We start from the raw sequence: 14,780 nt of genomic DNA on the forward strand, positions 1-14,780 counted from the left end.
TAAAGTCAATAATGGACAGCTTTGAGGTATTTTGTATACTAGTGGTCACCAACCTTTTTAAGCCCAAGATCCACTACATCCGTCTTAATGAAAGGCGAGATCGACTCCAAATTGATTAGTCACACGCATGCGCACTGGGGCAGAAAAGACCGGAAGTAAAACCTCGCAACCTGGAAGTAGAAATAATGCATAAGCACCGGGGTACCCACCATTTTTTTGCACCGGGAACCGGTTTAATGTTGACAATATTCTTGAGGACCGGCCGACGGGGGTTGGGGGGGGGGTGTTAAATACGACCTCCGCGGCTTTTGGCACTTAGCTGCTGTCCCGCCCTCCTCACATTTTTTCAGCTGAAAAAACTCAATGGGTTCGTCTTTAAGTGCAGGGTGCTTGGACTCAGGGTACCGAATCAGCTTTGAGGACTTCATTGCCACATTAGACAGCATCCCGCCCACCACCAGACGCCCTGGCCAGGTGCGGCTGGTCATGGGTGGGGTAAGAGGACGAGGTAAGAGCCGGAGGTTCCCGTGCCGGGGCCACGGCGGTCGCAGTCCGGACCGAGCGAAGAGAGCGACAGGCCCGCGCCCGCCCCCTTTGTAGAATCTATCAACCGACAGAAGTTTGTTTCAGCAGATCGCAGCGAGGTAGCTGCTCTGATAATTACAAAACCTTGAGCTCAAATTAGGTCGTCTGTGAATATTTTAGCTCCGGATTCCCCATGAACATTCGGTGTTCTAAACAGGTTCAGAGGTGGCACCCAGCTGGCCGCGCTCTGGGCCAGTAGCATCGGCTGTTCCCGCCGGCCGTGCTCCGGTCCTGCAGCATCGGCTGTTCCCGCCGGCCATGCTCCGGTCCTGTAGCATCAGGTCTTCCTGCCGGCCGCACTCCAGGCCAGTAGCATCGGCACTTCCTGCCAGCCGCGCGTTTAGGTGACTGATGACCTTGCATGGGTTCAAGATCAACAGTGGCTGTGACAGGGAATGAGCAAAGGTGCAACTGACTCATATTGTTTCCTCGCGGCCCAGTGGTTGGTGATCACTTAAGTACACTGTGTTGTGCAGGGGACCTATGCACATGCGCACTGGGCAGAAAGAACGGAACGAAAACCCCACAAACCCCACAATCTCTCAACAGTATTTGTGTATTTATTTTTCATCTTTTTTCGGGATCTACTGGGAAAGTCTCAAAGATCGACCAGTCGATCGAGATCGACGGGTTGGCGAACACTTTTGTATACCTAAGCGTAATTTAACGTATGAACGATACAAATTCTTCATGTGTGTGCAGAAGGCTGCTGAAACAATTGATCAGTATGTTACTGAGTTAAGAAAGCGTAGTAGAATGTGTGAGTTTGGATTGCTCATGGACTCTCTCTTTAAAGATAGGATTGTTTGTGGCATTCCACATATGCTCTGAGAGAAAGGCCGTTGAGAGAGCAAGATTTAAATTTTGATAAAGCTTTTGTGCTTTGCAAAGCTCCTGAGACCATGACGTTGCAGGCTGAGGAGCTTTTTGTTGAAAACTGCAAAGTAAGCACTGTATTAACAAAAGCACGAATATATCAGGAAATATAATAATACGTCGACAAAGCCAACAGAGAGCAAGACGGCATTTGAAAGAAAAACATCATATGATCGCTGTGTGCGGGAACATCGTCCAAATCAGTGTCCCGGATATGGCAAAATTTGCAATGGCTGCAGTAAGTTTAATCATTTTTTACTTTTTAAAAGTAGAAAAAAGGAAAATAAAATGAAACAAGTAAGTGCTGTGCTTGAAGATGAATATTAGTAATTTTATATAGATGTGCTTTGTGAAAATAAACAAAGTAAGAATGACTGGACTATTCCATTGTAAGTGAATCAAAACAATATTCTGTTTAAACTTGATACTGGAGCACAAGTAAATGTTCTTGCTGAATCTGAGTTTAAAGCTTTAAAGCCAAGACCGAAGTTACATCAGACGAATATAAAAGTGACTGGGTATTCAGGTGCAGACATTCTAGTTAAAGGAACATGCATGGCAAAAGTATCACAGAAAAATATTGTGCACACGCTTTCACTCGTGGTTTTGCCAAAAAAATGTACAGACAATTCTGGGTTTATCTGTCTGTGAAAGACTTAATTTGGTGAAAAGAATTTTAGTCCTGGATAGTGACACAGAGTCAGAATACAGTGACTTGATGAAGGAATATGAAGACTTATTCAAAGGGCTTGGTTGTCTTCCAGGAGAGCACTCGATTAAAATTGACAGTACAGTGCAACCCGTAACACATCCATACAGAAAGGTACATTTTGCATTACATCAACAACTGTAAACAGAGCTAGATGGAATGGAAAGGCTAGCAGTCATTAAAAAAAATTGATGAACCAACTGAATGGGTCAATTCACTTGTCATTGTTGATAAGAAAAATGGAAAATTGAGGATTTGTTTAGATCCAAGAAACTTGAATCAGGCCATTAAAAGAGAGCATTTCAAATTGCCTTTTTGTGAAGAAATTATGTCACTGTTTGCTAATGCAAAGTTTTTTAGTAAATTAGATGCATCCTCCAGATTCTGGCAACTCAAATTAGATGAACCGAGTTTAAAATTGTGTACTTTTAACACTCCTTGTGCCAGATACTGTTTTCTTAGGCTTCCTTTTGAAATTGCATCAGCTCCTGAAGTGTACCATAAAACCATTCACATGTTATATGAGCACATTGAGGGCGTAGATACTTCCATGGATTATATTATTATTTGGGGATCAACTAAATAAGAGCATTGGCGTCAGGCCCAGTCAAATCCGTGAGGCAACACTCAAGGTGAACCTGAAATTGAATAAAGACAAATGTCAGCTGGGAGTAACTGAAATTACTTTTTTGGGTGTTAATGTCAGCAATGAGGGTGTGTGCCCTGACACATTGAAGGTGTCTGCAATTGAGAGCATGCCAAAACTGCAATGTAAAAAGGATGTTCAGAGGTTTATGAAAATGGTTAACTATATGGGAAAATTTATACTCAATCTCTCAGAACAGCTTGCTCCATTGAGGCAGCTAACAGAAAAAAGAAATGAATGGAGCTGGAACCATGAACAGGAGAAGGCATGGCAAAATCTCAAGAAAGGACTCACAAAAGAACCTGTATTAAAATTTTAAAATGCTGAGACCCATCAAAATCTCATGTTATCCATCTCAAGCGGGCTTACAGGCAGTATTATTCCAAAAACATGATCAGGATTGGCTACCAGTGGCATATGCATCTCGTTCGTCATCTGGCCCAAATGGAAAAAGAATTGCTCAGCATTCTGTTTGCCTGTGAGAGATTTCACAGTTTGTGTCAGGGCAATCTATTGATGTTGAAACCGATCATAATCCTTTGATTGCATTGTTTAACAAACCTTTAAGTGACTGTCCTTTGCAAATTCAGCGAATGATGATCAAGTTGCAAAGATATGCTTTGAATGCGTCATACACACCTGGAAAATTCATGTACACGGGGGACACACTTTCCAGAGTTGTGGATCCAACAACAAAAGACAGTCACAGGGATGCTATTAATGTTCAGGTATTCATTGATATGGTCATAGAAACTGTACCCGTTGCTCCCAAAAAGTTGGATCTGCTGCGTCATGAAACAGAGGGACCGAAATCTCAATCAGGTAATACAAGTGGTGTTGGATGGGTAGCCAGATAATAGGTATGACTGTACCTCAGTAGCACAAGATTATTGGAACCACAGATCAGAACTGTCTGTCGTGGATGGGATATTGTACAAAGGTAGTGGAATTGTTATACCTAAAAAATCTCAGTAAAGAAATGCTTGATAAAATTCATGAAGGCCACCTTGACATTGAAACATGTAAGAGAAGGGCACGGGAAGTGATGTTTTGGCCCAGGATGAATCAAGAGATTGCAGAATTGGTGTCTTCTTGTCAAATATGCCTTAGCAACCCTAGCAACCAAATAAACCTAGCAACCCTCAGGAGCCATTGCATCCACATCTGAATCCTCATAGACCTTATCAGAAGGTAAGCATTGATCTTTTTATACTTTATGCTTTACTTTATTGTCACCAAACAATTGATACTAGAGCGTACAATCATCACAGTGATGTTTTTATAACTAACAACAAAGACTATCTATTAATAATTAATTGTATCCTGAAGTGTTGTTTTGGCAGAACGACTGCAGAAAATGTAATTACTTGCATGAAATCAGTTTTTTAAAGACATGGTGTACCTGATGAAGTTTTCAAAGACAATGGTCCACAATTCATTAATGAATTTTGATCGTGATTGGGGCTTTGTTCATACAACATCAAGTCCATTTTCCCCTCAGTCTAATGGATTAATTGACAAGTTGGTAGGAATTATCAAGAAACTGATGCACAAAGCAAAAGATAGTGTAAGTGATTTTTATAAAGCTTTGTTAGCCTATCACAGTACTCCACTTGAATGTCAATTTTTGCCTGCTCAGCTCTTGATGGGGCGACGTCTGAGATCCAATCTGCCAATGGATGAGAGCCGTCTGAGAACGGAGGGAGGTGAACAAGTGAAAAGTTGGAAAGCTGAGCATGAAGCAAAGTAGAAAACATACTTTGATAGATGTTCTTGTCCATTAGCTAAACTGCATCAGGGAGATGAAGTAAGAATACAAGACAAAGTGAACACATGGACACAGAAAGCTACAGGACATGAAGGAGTACAACCCAGATCATGCATGGTCTAAACCATGTATGATTCTGCTTAGGGGATGTGCAGACCAGCTAGCAGATGTTCTCACTGACATCTTCAACATCTCCCTGAGCAGCGCCACCGTTCCAACGTGCTTCAAGGCCGCCACCATCGACCCCGTGCCGAAGAAGTCTTTAGTGTCCTGCCTAAATGACTATTGTCCCATTGCACTCACATCCATCATCATGAAGTGTTTTGAGAGGCTCGTCATGAGGCATATCAAGACCCTGCTGGACCCCCTGCAGTTTGCGTACCATCCCAACCGCTCAACAGATGACGCCATTGCCACCACCCTCCACCTGGCCCTAACCCACCTGGGTAAAAAAGACACATACGTTCGGATGCTGTTCATAGACTTTAGTTCAGCATTCAACACAATTATCCCTCAGAAACTGACTGGAAAGCTGAGCCTACTGGGCCTGAACACCTCCCTCTGCAACTGGATACCAGACTTCCTGACTGGGAGACCTCAGTCAGTCCAGATCAGGAGCAGCATCTCCAACACCATCACACTGAGCACGGGGGCCCCCCAGGGCTGCGTGCTCAGTCCACTGCTGTTCACTCTGCTGACCTATGACTGTGCTGCAACACACAGCTCAAACCATATCATCAAGTTCGCTGATGACATGACCGTGGTGGGTCTCATTGGCAAGAACGACTAGTCAGTTTACAGAGAGGAGGTGCAGTGGCTAACGGACTGGTGCAGAGCCAACAACCTGTCTCTTAATGCATACAAAACAAAAGAGATGGTTGTTGACTTCAGGAGGGCACAGAGCAACCACTCCCCACTGAACATCGACGGCTCCTCGGTAGAGATCGTTAAGAGCACCAAATTTCTTGGTGTTCACCTGGCAGAGAATCTCACCTGCTCCCTCAACACCAGCACCATAGCAAAGAAAGCCCAGCAGCGTCTCTACTATTTGCAAAGGCTGAAGAAACTCCATCTCCCACCCCTCATCCTCATCACATTCTACAGGGGTTGTATTGAGAGCATCCTGAGCAGCTGCATCACTGCCTGGTTCAGAAATTGCACCATCTCAAATCGCAAGACCATGTAGCGGATAGTGAGGTCAGCTGAGAAGATCATCGGGGTCTCTCTTCCTGCCATCACTGACATTTACACTACACGCTGCATCCGCAAAGGAAACAGCATTATGAAGGACCCCACGCACCCCTCATACAATCTCTTCTCCCTCCTGCTGTCTGGGAAAAGGCTCCGAAGCATTCGGGCTGTCACGACCAGACTCCTCAATACCCGAAACCTGGACTGACACCTTGCCCTACTGCCCTGTTTATTATTTATTGTAATGCCTGCACTGTTTTTGTGCACTTTATGCAGTCCAGTGTAGGTCTGTAGTCTAGTATAACTTTCTCTGTGTTTTTTTTAATTACGTAGTTCAATCTAGTTTTTTGTACTGTCATGTAAACCATGGTCCTGAAAAACGTTATCTCATTTTTACTATGCACTGTACCAGCAGTTATGGTTCAAATGACAATAAAAGTTTACTTGACTTGACTTTACTTGACCTGAAACAGAGGAGGAAGCAGTGTTAGGAAGAAATCGCAAAGACCTCAAGAAAGAGCCAACTTCAGAGTTTCAGTTAACGGATGCAGATGAGACAAAACACGTAAATAATAACAAGGACTCACAAGATCTGTGAGTACCACTTAGGAGGTCTACTCGTGTTCGTAAACCCACAGAGACTGATAGGGACTTGTTGAATTATGCATTTGCTTTGATTGATGTTGTTAATTGTTTTTCTTTTTAAGGAAAAGAAGATGTGGTGATATCACTTGCAATGATGTGCCAGTACATGATTGGACAGAGCGCTGAGAATGTGTGGGATGGCCAGAATGTTCCAGCATGTGGCTGGGTTAAGACGAGTTTGTTTATTATTGTAAGTATAAGTTCTCTAATTCTTTCAGAGTATGACTCTCCATTGTTAACCCACAGTACGTTTAAACAGAAGGAACATAACAGAGTCTAGTACACGGGTCGGCAACCCGCGGCTCCGGAGCCGCATGCGCCTCTTTGATCTCTGTGCTGCGGCTCCCCGTGGTTTGTTATTTTTTGAAATGTAATTCGAAATTTGAAGATTATGGTGATCTTGTACAATCTAAAAACTTTGTGGAGACCCCATTTCCTGGCACATCTGAACCGGCTCACAATTAGCCACCGTTCCGGCTAAGGGAGATAGCCTACGGGGGTTTGTGAGTACGTGTCTTTTGGAGCATCCGCGGCCACGGGGACGGGTTGAGGGAGGCTTTAAATCAAGGCTGTTTAGTTCAAATAAAGTTACCTTTGACTGCAGTGTCTTTATTTTAGCGCTGCGTGTAGCGCTACACCGCTACAGCATGTTTTTTATCGCTATTAATATACGTCACCACTGCCAGTGCCTGACACCCGCCAGTGCACGCTTTCTTTTAATTCTTCGATCCAAGGTAGGCTACCTATGGAGTAACCTTCAACCCAACGTCTTTTTTTCGGAGTTCAAAATGTTTTTGTTGCATGCAGAAATGTAATTTTGTTTTCTCTGCAGGAGTTCATCAATTTCATAAATGCAACACATTATAGTTTGTTTATACATAGCATAAAGGCAAAAAAAACCGTTGTATGCAGTGTTATTTCATTTTAAATGTCAAACGGGTTTTGTGGCTCCCAGTTTTTTCTTTTCTGTGGGAAATGGGTCCATATTGGCTGTTTCAGTGGTAAACGTTGCCGACCCCTGGTCTAGTCAAACCAGGTCAGCTACATTCTGGGCCTAACAAGAACCCAGATTGCATCTTCTAGCCTTCCATTTTATACAATAAACAGCTTATTGAAGTATAGTCTCAGGTTCATCAGATCATTTACAGAAACTCATTGAGTTCACATTCAGTTGCTCCAATTAAGTTATCCCCAGAGCAGGAATCAGTTCAGAAAGTGGGGGCTCCAAGAACGGTCTTACAGATTGGCTGCCTCCATTCCAGTTCACTGATTGACATTCTTTCTAGCCAACAAAGCAAGAAGTGAAGTTGCTGTTGCAGATGGTAGATCACCATGGGTTAAAAGAATGGCATTCTGAAAGAAGCTCTCAAAGCCTTTGAGAGGTTTGGCACGCTTTCAATGAGGTGTTAGTTGGGCATCTTGTCAATCACTACCATGTGTAAAGTGGGCCTTTCTAAACTGGAAAAAAGAGTGCAAGAGGTATAGCACCATCTGGTGTCACTTCCTTGTAGTACAACAACTATAGCTGGGTTAGAGTGCATTCCCAAGACGAAGGGAAATTATATCATAGGTTGTTAACTAGCTCAGACATACATGGTTTACTCAAAAACCACAAAATGTGATGAGAAATAGTTTATTTAAAGAAAGGGCAGCTATTGGAAACAGCACAACTCAACAGTTTTCAAAGTCAAAGTTGAGTTTATTGTCATATACTCAAGTACAAACATGCACAGGTGCAATGAAAAACTTACAGCAGTGTCATTGGCGTGTATCATCGCATAAGCAGTGATCACAAGAAAAGCATACTAGAACAGAAATTAGACACAAATTTTACAATAATAATGCAATTAGAACAAAACAAATGAAGTCCGTTTTTGTTCTAGTGGTCATAGCTTTGTTAAACTGCAGTGATTAGATTATGTTAGTCAGTTCAAGAAGTGAATGGTTGAAGGGAAGTAGCTGTTCTTGAACGTGGTGGTGTGGGACTTCAGTTTTTGCCTGATGATAGCTGGAGGAAGATGGCATGCTTGGAGAGAGGTGGGGATGTGATCTTTGCTGATACAAGTCACCTCCTTGAGACAGGGTCTCCTGCAGATACCACCAATGCTGTCATGTGCCTGTCATGCACTTGGTGGATCCACCAGATTCTGCAGCTACTTATCTTCCTGCACATTTGATTTGTTGTATCAGACCATGATGCCCTCAAAGACAATCCTTCTTACAACGCATCTATAGAAATTTGTTAGAATGTTCAACAACAACCCAAACTTCCTTAACTTCCTAAAAGGTATAGACACTAACATATCTGTTTTATGTTTGGAATTACGTGCTGGGTCCAGGACAGGTCATCCAGTATCTTAAATGCTCAGGAATTTAAAGCTGCTGACCCTCTCTACTGTTAATCCCCCCAATGATGACTGGCACATATTTGTGCTCTTTCTATTTTCTGAAGCCAACAGTCAACCCTTTAGTTTTACTGACGTTGAGTGAGAAGCTGCTGTTGCAGCTCCATTCAACTAAGTGTTCTATCTTACTCCAATAAGCTGACTCACCACCACCTGTTTGTCCAAAATTTGTGCTGTCAATGCCAAACTTGAAGATGGCTTTGGAACTCTGCTTAGCCAAGCAGGTTATGTGCAGGGACTAAAATCACATCCTCATGGTGCATCTGTTGTGGTGATATCACATGCAATGACATGCCAGTTCCTGATTGCATGCGGTTTCCAGAATGTATCAGCATGTGGCGGGGTTAAGATGTCTTTGTTTACTTCTGTAAATAAAAGTTCTTTAATTCTTCCAGAATATGATTCTTCATTGATAACCCACGGATTGTTTAAATATAAGTAACATAACATGGTGTCAGAAGTGCTTTTGGAAGAATAATATGGGAGAATTGAGAATCGAAGATAATTGGAAAAAAAAGAAAAAGGTTGGAGCGGTAATCGGCGAAATGGAAGGCTTACAAACCCCACAAAAACTGCAGCTGACCAGCAACGTAGCTGAGAATTGGAGGATACTTAAGCAACAGTTTGAACTGTACTTATCGGTGATCGATTATAAAGAAAAATGGGACAAAACCAAAGCGGCAATCCTGCTCCATGAATCGGGAATGACGCAGTAGAGGTATACAATAATTTTGTCTTTGAAGATGGAGATAATTTCAATTTAAAGTCAATAATGGACAGCTTTGAGGTATTTTGTATACTAGTGGTCACCAACCTTTTTAAGCCCAAGATCCACTACATCCGTCTTAATGAAAGGCGAGATCGACTCCAAATTGATTAGTCACATGCATGCGCACTGGGGCAGAAAAGACCGGAAGTAAAACCTCGCAACCTGGAAGTAGAAATAATGCATAAGCACCGGGGTACCCACCATTTTTTTGCACCGGGAACCGGTTTAATGTTGACAATATTCTTGAGGACCGGCCAACGGGGGTTGGGGGGGGGGGGTGTTAAATACGACCTCCGCGGCTTTTGGCACTTAGCTGCTGTCCCGCCCTCCTCACATTTTTTCAGCTGAAAAAACTCAATGGGTTCATCTTTAAGTGCAGGGTGCTTGGACTCAGGGTACCGAATCAGCTTTGAGGACTTCATTGCCACATTAGACAGCATCCCGCCCACCACCAGACGCCCTGGCCAGGTGCGGCTGGTCATGGGTGGGGTAAGAGGACGAGGTAAGAGCCGGAGGTTCCCGTGCCGGGGCCACGGCGGTCGCAGTCCGGACCGAGTGAAGAGAGCGACAGGCCCGCGCCTGCCCCCTTTGTAGAATCTATCAACCGACAGAAGTTTGTTTCAGCAGATTGCAGCGAGGTAGCTGTTATGATAATTACAAAACCTTGAGCTCAAATTAGGTCGTCTGTGAATATTTTAGCTCCGGATTCCCCATGAACATTCGGTGTTCTAAACAGGTTCAGAGGTGGCACCCAGCTGGCCGCGCTCTGGGCCAGTAGCATCGGCTGTTCCCGCCGGCCGTGCTCCGGTCCTGCAGCATCGGCTGTTCCCGCCGGCCATGCTCCGGTCCTGTAGCATCAGGTCTTCCTGCCGGCCGCGCTCCAGGCCAGTAGCATCGGCACTTCCTGCCAGCCGCGCGTTTAGGTGACTGATGACCTTGCATGGGTTCAAGATCAACAGTGGCTGTGACAGGGAATGAGCAAAGGTGCAACTGACTCATATTGTTTCCTCACGGCCCAGTGGTTGGTGATCACTTAAGTACACTGTGTTGTGCAGGGGACCTATGCACATGCGCACTGGGCAGAAAGAACGGAACGAAAACCCCACAAACCCCACAATCTCTCAACAGTATTTGTGTATTTATTTTTCATCTTTTTTTGGGATCTACTAGGAAAGTCTCAAAGATCGACCAGTCGATCAAGATCGACGGGTTGGCGAACACTTTTGTATACCTAAGCGTAATTTAACGTATGAACGATACAAATTCTTCATGTGTGTGCAGAAGGCTGCTGAAACAATTGATCAGTATGTTACTGAGTTAAGAAAGCGTAGTAGAATGTGTGAGTTTGGATTGCTCACAGATTCTCTCATTAAAGATAGACTGGTTTGTGGCATTCAAGATAATGCTCTGAGAGGCTTTTGCGTGAGCAGGATTTAAATTTTGAACGAGCTTTTGTGCTCTGCAAAGCTTCTGAAACCATAATGTTGCAGGCTGAAGAGCTTTTTGTTGAAAACTGCAATGTAGGCACTGTAAAAAAGCACAAATATGTCAAGAAATATAATAATATGTTGACAAAACCAACAGTGAGCAAGATTTCATTTGAAAAATAAAGTCATGTGATTGCTGTGTGTAGAAACACAGTCTAAATCAGTGTTTCACATAAGGCAAAATTTGCTACAACTGTAGTAAGATTAATCATTTGCCATGCTGTTGTAGAAGTAGAAAGAAGGAAAATGAAATGAAAGAAATAAATGCCGTGATTAAAGATTAACGTGAGGAATTTTATATAGATGCGCTTTATGAAAATGCTGACATGGAGAATATAAAAGCAGTAGCTGCAGAGTGTAAGATGACCAAACAGGAGGCAATTGATGATGTGAAAAAGCAATGGCAAGAGGAGGTTGCTTCAATGCTAGTGATAATGAAGGAGACACTGAGACAATATGAGATTTAGTACAATCACCGGCTAGAGCAAGAACACTCACAGTGGGCACAGAATAAGCAAGAAATGAAAGCACATGTAACGGAATTGAGAAATGATGAAGACTCAGCATAAAAAAGAATTACACAGTTAATGAATGAAATAGATGAAGAAAAGAAGATTTGTATTTCATTAAAAAATGGAAGTGGAAGGAATTAGGAATGATACAGTCCAAACAGAAGCAGGGAAACAGGTTGCTGAGGAAAATAGCGTGAACTGCTTACCTGAAATTCCAGATTCTAACCAGGAGATGTGTGAGAGTATACCAAAAAGTTTAGCTGAGATACATGAAGAAAAGCTTAAAGCAGAAAAGAAGAAGAAAAAGAAGAAGCACAAGAAGGGTCATGGCTTAGATAGTGAAGAGCCAACTTTAGAGTTCAGTTAGCTGATATAGATTTGTTTATTGGTTAATGGTGTAATGCTTTTTTTAAGGAAAGGAAGATGTGATTCTTCAGAGATTCAGTTAATGGATGCAGATGAGACAAAACATGTAAATATTAATAAATAGACCCCCAGAGAGACTGATAGAGACTTGTTAAATTATGTACTTGTTTTGATTAATGTTGTTAATTTTAAGAAAGGGAAGATGTGGTGATATCACGTGCAATGACATGCCAGTTCCTGATTGGAGAGCACTGAGCATGCGCGGGGTTTTGCCAGACTGTATCAGCATGTGGCGGGGTTAAGATGTGTTTGTTTGTTTCTGTGAATAAAAATTATTTAATTCTTCCAGAATGTGATTCTTTATTGTTTAAATAGAAGCAACATAACATCTGTGTTGACGATCAACAAGGAGGAGACCTGGTTATCAATCCTACGAGCTCCTGTTCGCATGAGTCAGAGAAATCACATCTATTGTGATGGTAGTGTCATAGGTAACCCTAGTTTGTAACGGGGTCCAGAGTAGACCCTATGAACTGTGCTGCTATTAAGAGAGAGAGAGAGGGAGGCATCCAGCGCAGTGAGAGAGAGACAGAAGCTGCTCGAAAGATTGATGTTATGGTTTCTCTGCCAGCATGTTTACCTTTCCCCCAAGGTCACTTGCCTGCTTGTTAAAGTTCCTGCAGAGAGAGCAGAGCGGAGCAGGTTGATGGACAGCTGGTGTCCAACATGGAGAGATAAAAGGGCGGAGCAGGTTGATGGACAGTTGGTGTCCAACATGGAGAGATAAAGCCAGGTCCACGGTTACACAGACAGACACAGCAGAAGACACACAGGTTCGGACACTGAACGAGCTTTGTTTCACCCACAAGAAGGTGGGGTTTTGGAGGATCGATTCAGGAAAATCGATCAGTGGCTCACAGTGTGAAAAGGTGCGACCGGTGAGGAATTATTTGTATGTCCATCCTCACCTGGGTAATAATTTCACCACTGAAGAATGGTCGTACATTCTAGGTCATAGTCAGTGACCACAACAGAACTTCAGAAGACAACGGGAAGATCAACGGCACCAGCTCATATAAAAATATATATATATATATTCTTCTTCTTCTTCCTCCTCCTCCTCCTCCTCCTCCTCCTCCTCCTCCTCCTCCTCCTCCTCCTCCTCCTCCTCCTCCTCCTCCTCCTCCTCCTCCTCCCTCCTCCTCCTCCTCCTCCCTCCTCCTCCTCCTCCTCCCTCCCCCCTCCTCCTCCTCCCCCCCTCCTCCTCCTCCCCCCTCCTCCTCCTCCCTCCTCCTCCTCCTCCTCCTCCTCCTCCTCCTCCCTCCTCCTCCTCCTCCCCCCCTCCTCCTCCTCCTCCTCCTCCTCCTCCCTCCTCCCTCCTCCCGCCTGCCGCCGCTATTCAACTACATACCACAAACTTATTTGAACTCTCTTCATCATCCATTTACACCTAGGTTTGAAAGAGCCTAGTTTTATTCCTATTTACACACACACACACACATAATTGCTAACCTCTTCAATATATTTGCATTTATATTACTGTATTGCTAAGTTACTAATAAACACTATTAGTTCATAGTAATACCAGACTCCAAAGTGATTTCCATTTCTGCTGGTTCTTTAACCCTGTCATGGGGTACGTGACAATAGGGAAATAGAACTGGATCCAGGTCATTTCTGAGGAGGAGCTGATATCATGCCTATGACGAGCCTCTTGAAGCATTTCATCATGGGGCGGCATGATAGAAAGTGCTCTGGCACAGTGGCCTAACAGAGAGTATTACGCCCACAACCCAGGCTTAATTCTGTGCTGTCTGCAAGGAGTTTGTATATCCAGCACCAATAACAATGAGAAACCACAACCAATCACCAAGATTATACAGTAGCATAGCTGTTAGCTCAGCCACTTTACAGTGCCAGCAATCACTGATCGGCATTCGATTCGCATTACTATCTGTAGGAAGTTTATACATTATCCCCGTGACCACCTGGGTTTCCTATGGGTGCTACAGTTTCCTCCCACAGTCTAAAGATGTGCGTGTTGGTGCTGGTAAGTTCTGGGCATGCTATGTTGGTGGCAGAATCAGACTACCTCCAGCACATCCCCGCATGTTGCTTGTTGATGCAAACAAAGCATTTCACAGCATATTTAGATGTACTTGTGACAAATGAGGCTAAACATTTTTAATCTTTATAGTTGACATAGTGTTTCTATTCTTTATAATTGATGTAAGTGCTACCAGAGGATAGTCATTGAGACAGGTCATCATGTTCTTCCTGGGCACCTGTAGAATAGATGCCTTTGTGAAGCAAGTGGGAACTTCAGGCCACAAAAGAAGTTAAATATGTCTATATAGATCTTTAGTGCCTGGCCATCTGCACCAGACATCTTTGGTGGATTCAGTATTGACAGATGCCCAGATGTGAGCCTCAGAGCCTGAAATTATAGGATCATCCAGAGATATGAATATCCAACTGAGTTTTTTGTTGCCCTAAAAGGTTACATCATAACGTGGTTTGTATTCTTTAAAAGCCAGAGCAGGTACATTTTTAACCATACCTTTTTCTCAACTTGTCCTGCTATCTTCAAACAATTGTATACATCACTCTTTGGCCACTTTATTAGATACAAGAGATAAACTTAGTGTGGTCTTCTGCTGCTGTAGCCCATCCACTTCAAAGTTTGTTGTGTTGTGCTTTCAGTGACACTCTTCAAGAGTTGTAACACATGGTTATTTGAGTTACTGCCACATTCTTGTCAGTTTGAACCAGGCTGGTCATTCTCCTCTGACCTCTCTCATTAACAAGGCATTTTTGCCCA

General features: G+C 43.3%; 1 long non-coding RNA gene across 1 annotated transcript; it reads left to right on the top strand.

Moving 5' to 3' along the window:
* Positions 1–1,563: 1,563 nt before the first annotated feature.
* LOC132393396 (uncharacterized) lies at positions 1,564–12,328 on the top strand. The gene is made up of 3 exons (XR_009511863.1): positions 1,564–1,699; positions 6,483–6,610; positions 9,221–12,328. It is a non-coding gene; the product is annotated as an uncharacterized LOC132393396 (long non-coding RNA).
* Positions 12,329–14,780: the final 2,452 nt, after the last annotated feature.

This window comes from Hypanus sabinus, chromosome 4, assembly GCF_030144855.1.
Source record: "Hypanus sabinus isolate sHypSab1 chromosome 4, sHypSab1.hap1, whole genome shotgun sequence".
Classification (NCBI taxonomy): Eukaryota; Metazoa; Chordata; class Chondrichthyes; order Myliobatiformes; family Dasyatidae; genus Hypanus; species Hypanus sabinus.